Here is a 6,837-nt window from a genome sequence, read left to right on the forward strand (position 1 = left end):
TGAGTTTCCTCTTCATTTCCTTTGCTGCTTCACTCTCCTGCCCATCATCTCGTCCATCTCTGCCTCTCACTTTAAACCCCGGACAGTTATTCTTAGTGACTGTAGTACTGCGCCGAATACCAGTCTGGCACGGAGGATTTAGCGGTATCTAGCAGTCTGTTTGCAGATTACTCTGCCTCGTTCTCACTAATCCCAGTTTTATTAGCTGAGCTCAGTGTTGGAACTGCAGTAACTTCCTGATTAACGAAAACAACAATCACAGATTTGCATTTCTGATTGGCCAATTTCTCTCATGTCCTCCTAACTTACACGACTGTTAGTTTCTTACTGATGCTGGCAGGTGCACGGTTATTCTGTTTCTACTCTTTACTTGCTGGAAATAATAGAAGTAGCTGTTAGCTGTGAGCTAACCCCTAAGGCATGTTCCAACCAAGTTTGGGAAAAACCACAGACAGTAACAGTGTTCTGGTCTAAATTCTGCCATTGCTAACAAATTAGACAGATACAACAGGAATGAATTCTTAAACATATTTTCCCACGTCTATTCCTTAGATGTGCAGTTTCAGTGTAACTTAATTTATTTATTTTTGTACCAAACAAGAAATCTAAATGAAAGATAAGATCAACATCAATTAAGAAATGCTTGTTATTGTTTTGGATTTTTTCACCATGGTCTGGTGAGATCTGATCAGACTGAAGTTAAGATGTAAGTAACCCTTTAAACCTTTTGTAAACGAAGTCTTCGACGTTCCGTCAACAGAAAACAGATGGTTTTGTTGTTTAGCTCCACAGTTTCCCGCTCATTTGCCCAACCCAGCACATTCGTCAGCACGACCTTCAGCTTGAGCGTATTCATGCAGGCAGACAAACCTGAGGCGGGCAGTTTTCTCCCGAATCTGTGAGATTAAACTCTCGGCAGCAGCAGTGGCAGCAGCAGTGGCAGCGGCAGCATTGTGACTCATGCTCGAGCAAATAGAGACAGGAGAAATGTGTCATCTTCCCGCTAGTTTTAAGTGATAAAATGTACATTAGTCGAGATATTCTAAAATACACAGTAATAAAGAGGACGCAGGATGAAAGCACAGCAAAGCTGGCCTCAGTTGTGCTAATCAGGCCGTCTGTCACCTTATTGGGACTTGAAAATGATGCCCTGTGGACCGTATCGCTGTCCAGCATGATAAGAACACATATCTGTGTGTGAGAGTTTAATGCCTCTGAGAATGTCAGAAGGTCTGATAAGGAAATCTAGTTGAGTTTTATAACAAATAAGAAGGAATTCAGAACAGGCGACTCTTATCTGCGGCATCTCGTTAGCTATGTAGAAATATGTAACAATGAGCTTTTATGCACCCCATCAGTGTTTGCCTTCTGCAAGCTAATTGTAGTTTGAAGACACTAGAATATGGAAATGCATCTCTTAAAATCTGCCTTCCGGCATCCAGATGGATGTGTCATATGTTTGGCACAAGCATCTGTCACATCGAAACAATCCATAATATTTTTCTGTACAATCTGGTTGTTGCATTTAGAATAAAAACCTGGGATTTATAAATAATGATTGCCAACTGAAAAGTAGCAAATGACTAAATGCCGACTGAAAGCAGGAGGATGTGTTGACCTAATCTCTAACCCCTGACCCTAAACCAAACCCTAACTGGGAAGCTAATGTCAGGCAGCTTAATTAAGGCTGTCTTAATCTCGGAGAGAAGGAAAAAAGACAGAATATGTTGCTGTATTTATGATATTTACCGGAGTAAAGCAGGAAGCTGCCGCTGGGGCAATCTGGCACTTAAATCTCTGTTATTTGGATTAGCCGTCAGCGCTCACCACAGTGCCAATGCTCTAAATTCTGGGTGTTTCACAACAGCAGATGCTCAGCTCAGCAGACAAATAAGAGGCATTCTCTGAAATAAGGATGTTTTATTAAGAAATTTCTCTTCCTCTCACTGTCTCTATGACAGCTATGACCATGTTACCGCTCGTGCGGCGGCTGTGGCTAGCCCGAGTCTCCAATTTATTAGAGCAGTAAATGCTTTGGACCTGGGTGTCGGCAGGCATTTCCCAATTGTCGAAAGCAATAAACTCGTCTCTGTGGTACAAAACGTCTGGTCCCAATTTTCACTACCTCCTGTTTCAGGTTTTGGTTTCCTGAGAGAAGGATGTGAAACGAGCTAAAGTTAGCGCTGTCTTCGTCTCTCTATCACATGTTTGACTCCAGCCTTTCAGCGCAGCTGTTAGCGAAGCCGGCTCATAGAAGGTTCTGGGTTTGAGGCCAGAAGGATGGACGGAGAGATTGGACTGTCTCGTCCCAACCGCTGTCTGCTGTAGTCCTGCTCTGTTCTGGATCTGACCCTGAACCTGAAGGTTCTGTTGACACCGTCATGAGGAGGGGTCGTCAGGGTTTATTAACCGACATGGACGACTCTCTCCCCTGTCTCTCCTGGTGTCCCACACCTGAATGGACATCAGATTATCTCCCATTCAGCACCTCAGTTTGAACCTCTCCTCTCCGTCCTCGCTTCCTTCATCCCCAATTAAACGCCTCGTGACTCCCCCCGCGGTGCGCCGCCGCCTTCCTCTCCTTTTTTGCTTTGTCTCTAATAACAAGAACGGATGAATTGTTCCGTTCCCTCGCCCTCCCTCCTCTCCCAGACGTCTCCCATTCTCTTTTCATATCCGTCAGCTCTCTTCTTTTATTCATTCACCCTTTACTTCCTCTCTCTGCCTAATGCTTCCGTTGTCACATCTCTCTTATCCTCCCCCCTGGATGTGTGCCTTGCCTTTATCTGCCTTTAAACTCACCCTCCCTGCTTGTTCGTCATCCCCCCCCCCCCCGCCATCATGGTGCAGAATATTGATAAGCAGCACTATGACAGAGAGAAACCCTTAACTGAGCTCCTGACAAACCCCCACTCACCACCTTGTGTTTTCTGCCTGTATTTTGCAGCTCCAGACTTGTCTGAATTGGCGGGCTGCTGCCCGGATTACAGTAAGCTTGTTATATTAGAGTTTGAACATCATCTGCTCTTAATTGTTGCTGCCAGAATTTTGGGGGGGTTGATTTAATAACTTTTGTTGCAATGCAAAAAGAGGGTAGCATATAAAAGATGCACGTGAGGCCAGGGCATTTCTAGGGATGGTGAAAATGAGGGATTATTGTGCAGAGACACTGGTATCTGAGAAAGACCATGTGTAAATACTGCTCGGTTTTCCCTTCTTTCTGCCTACTGCCGTGTTTCAACACGCTAACACGGGCGAGCGCGCCAAACGCGAGTTTGGTTTTCAAACAGTCGTGGGTGACTCAGTCCAAATCAGCCAGCGCAAACATGTTTGCTTTCCAGTTTGAAGGCTGACCAGGTTCCCAGTGGTCTGGCTCCTGATGGGAAAACCTGGACCACTCTTCTCTTTCCTTTCCTGGGCTTCGCTCCATTTATTGAATCGAGGGGCAGGGCGCTGTGATTGGGAGTTCACAGACCGGATGGCGTTATTGTTACTATGCTATGTATTCAGGTGGTATCGTTCGTTCGTTCTTCCTGCACTTACAGATGGACGCAAAGAAAACACAATTACACGACCCCGGGGCTCTCCTGAAAACGCTGCATGTTGGATAACAATGGCGGTCATACAGGAAATATTTGATTAAAGCCTGATTTAGCCGTGTTGGGGAAGCAAACTGGATGAGTGGAGATTAATGCGAGCCTCTTCTGGAAGCATGATAATGTACGTCTCGAGCTACTGCGATATTACCCCCACTATACGGCCACACAGGGAGCATTACGCTAATGCGCACCATTAGCCAGTTAGTCTTTCCCCCCTCCTCTGTTGGAAATATCTCAGCAGCCTCGTTCCCAGATGCTGGGCAGCAAATTATCAGGGAACAGTAAACGCCCTCCATTAGACAAGCTCTGCCCAGCAGCCTCCAGTACTCCCAGCAGACACTAAAAACCGCTCCGAAAGATGTGCTGTCTATCAAGCCGACGTTTCTCAGAGATCACTTCAACTTCAGTGTTCCATTTAACTTGGTTTGAAAATGCATCTTTGGTCGTCTAAGTTGGATGGAAGCAATAAAATATGGATTGAATTAAAATCATTGAAGAGTCAAAAACTCAGACACTTGATTGGACCGTGGACTGAACATTGAAGGGGGCTTTCACACTTTAAATGCACTAGAGTTTGTTTGTGCAGGTGTGAAACCTGATCTGTACTTGAGGTGCAAATATCTCTTTCGGTTCACTCTCAAATGAACCCTGGTCCGGTTCGCTTACAGTGTGATTGCAAATAGACAACTCAGCGAACCAGTGAGAGGACGTGAACCTGGAAGTGGGCATGACCAAAGCAAAGGAAGTGAACCAAAGACAGGAAGTCAACCACAGCAGTTTCAGTCCCAGCCAGCGGGATTTTCTTCTTCCTCTTGTGTTTTCTCTTCTTGGCCAAGGTTTGTTTGGCCTGGTCCTGCTCAAGGTTTCTTCCTGTTAAAGGGGCGTTTTCTTGTTTAAAGGTGAGGCCCTGGGATCTATTGAAAATGTGTGAGGCTGTCTCGGCAGTGTCCCCGAGCTATCCTTGTGGGAAAGCACCAGTATTTGTTTGTAATAGTTTTTCTTTAAATTTGGCCACTTCAAGGTTTTAGTGGAATTTTGCTCAACGTTGGACAAACGAGGCACCTTCTGATTTTAGCTGCTCCCTCGGGAGCCACCATTGATTTGTCAGGCGGCTGTGGCGTAGTGGCCTGGGACTGAACGGGAGCAACACCAATTCAGGCCCCGCTACAGAAACGTTAGCATGGTGCCAGGTCCACTACTAGTATGGGTTAAATGTAGATGCCATGTATGGATGGATGTATGGATGTATGTGTGGCAAATAAAGGCTGCATTCTTCTTTAAAAAAAAAAAACAGTTTTCCCCACTATTACATGAGCAACTCGTGTAAAGTTTAAAACAGGAATCTGCAGGAATAGTTTGACCATTTCTGTCGTTTACTGCTTGATGCTTTGGGCTTTGGTGGCCATTAAAGCAGACATGCTTTTTGTTACAATCTGCACATTTTCCAATAATGAGTCTCACTGGGAGCTGTGTGTGTGTGTGTGTGTGTGTGTGTGTGTGTGTGTGTGTGTGTGTGTGTGTGTGTGGTGCATCAGGAAAAGCTGATTTACAGCTGATTTCCATAGTTTACATGAATGTTTTGGACCATTGCCCATCAGTGAACGTCAATTATGATTGTTTATAGTTGATAATAAAAGAATATTATAATCGGTTCAATGCGTCAGGGGAGTCCAGTAGTTTTGTGTGTGATTAGGTCGAGTTTTAGGGGATTCTTCCACACTCACAGTCCTGGATTTAAATTTCTGTTATTTCAAACCTTTTGTCATTGTTCCTAGAGATATTTATTCCCTCTTAGTTCACTGTTCACGATGAGCCAATCATGAATTAGCGAAACCTCACTAAATGATGGTGATATTCTCCAGACGATGGACACTAATGACACACTTTTAAACTCATTTATCCTAATGATTTGACATCCCTCAGACTGGTTTCAGTTCCATTGTTGGCTTTTAGTGTTTATATTCATAAATGTAAAAGGAACCTTGTGGCATTCCACAAGGATCGCCTCTGGGTCCGGCCCTACTCTCTGCTTACCACCCTTCACAACAGCCCTGGTGCACAAATCCGTTTCCTCTTACTGTTTTTATTGAGATTCTTCAGTTTTGTTCAATCTTATGTATCAGTCAACTGGTATTTGCCAGCTCTTGTATGACTTTACAAGCTTTCATAAAGCATTTAAATACATTTTGGAGCTGCGTAATGTCTCTGCAGAGGCCAGCTCATGCATACATTATAGAATTAGGGAGCTGTAATTCTCCTGAGATGATCAAATTTGGGACTTTTATGAGTGTATAACACATTTAAAATCCAAAACCAACTGTGCTGCCTCTCGGGAAGAAAACTCAGGAAATGGCACCTGGACTTGATTTGGTCCTGGTCTGACTGTCACGGCGTGCCATTCTTCCCCGCAGCACCACACCCTCTGCACAGAGAAAAGCTCCAATATGTAAATAAGGATTGTGGAAAGGGTTTTCAGTACCCAGATACTAGAAATTCTGGAAAAGGAAAACCCATCACTTTTGCATCAAATTTCTGTCTCATTTGCCAAAAAGGTTCAAACAGGAACATAATTTTGCCTCTTTTACTGTTAAAACGCAGGACGGAAACTACATTACTGTGGCATTTAAGTGGAACAGACGCACTGACCTTCTCTCTGCTTGACAGAAAGAGTCGCTGACATTCTGCCTTATCGATCAGGTGACAGAAATGTTGTTTGTTTAATGAGAAATGGCAAAACTAAATGATACTGTCGCTCAGTTGAGATGGACTGTGATGAGAATTGCGGAGATAGATTGATATGAGGATACAAGTGAGATTAAATCAAAAAGAGGAGCTGGCTGTGGGTCCATTTGGGAGCCTGTTGATCATACAGGCAGCCAAAGGGACTCCAGGGAGTCACTGACCTTTCTGTGTCTGCACGGGGGTGTGTGTGTGTTAGTTTGTGTGTTACCTGAGTTGTTGAACAAAAGACTTCACCTGAGTAAACTGACCTTTCTTTCAACATGCAGTGTGGACTTCAGCTCCCCGCAACCACATCAGGAGAGCGCGAGACAATGACACCTCCGATGAGACGCCTAGAACCCCAACGTCAACCAGGACAGCATGTTTCTGACAACCTTGCACTGATCTGTCCATTAATTTCTCTCTTCTCACCAAGGCTGACTTCTCCAGGCAGCCTGGATGTCATGGTGCAGCTCATTAGAGCGTGTACAAGCTGAGGTCGTCGTTGTCGCGACAT

This window comes from Takifugu rubripes, chromosome 11 (assembly GCF_901000725.2).
Source record: "Takifugu rubripes chromosome 11, fTakRub1.2, whole genome shotgun sequence".
Classification (NCBI taxonomy): domain Eukaryota; kingdom Metazoa; phylum Chordata; class Actinopteri; order Tetraodontiformes; family Tetraodontidae; genus Takifugu; species Takifugu rubripes.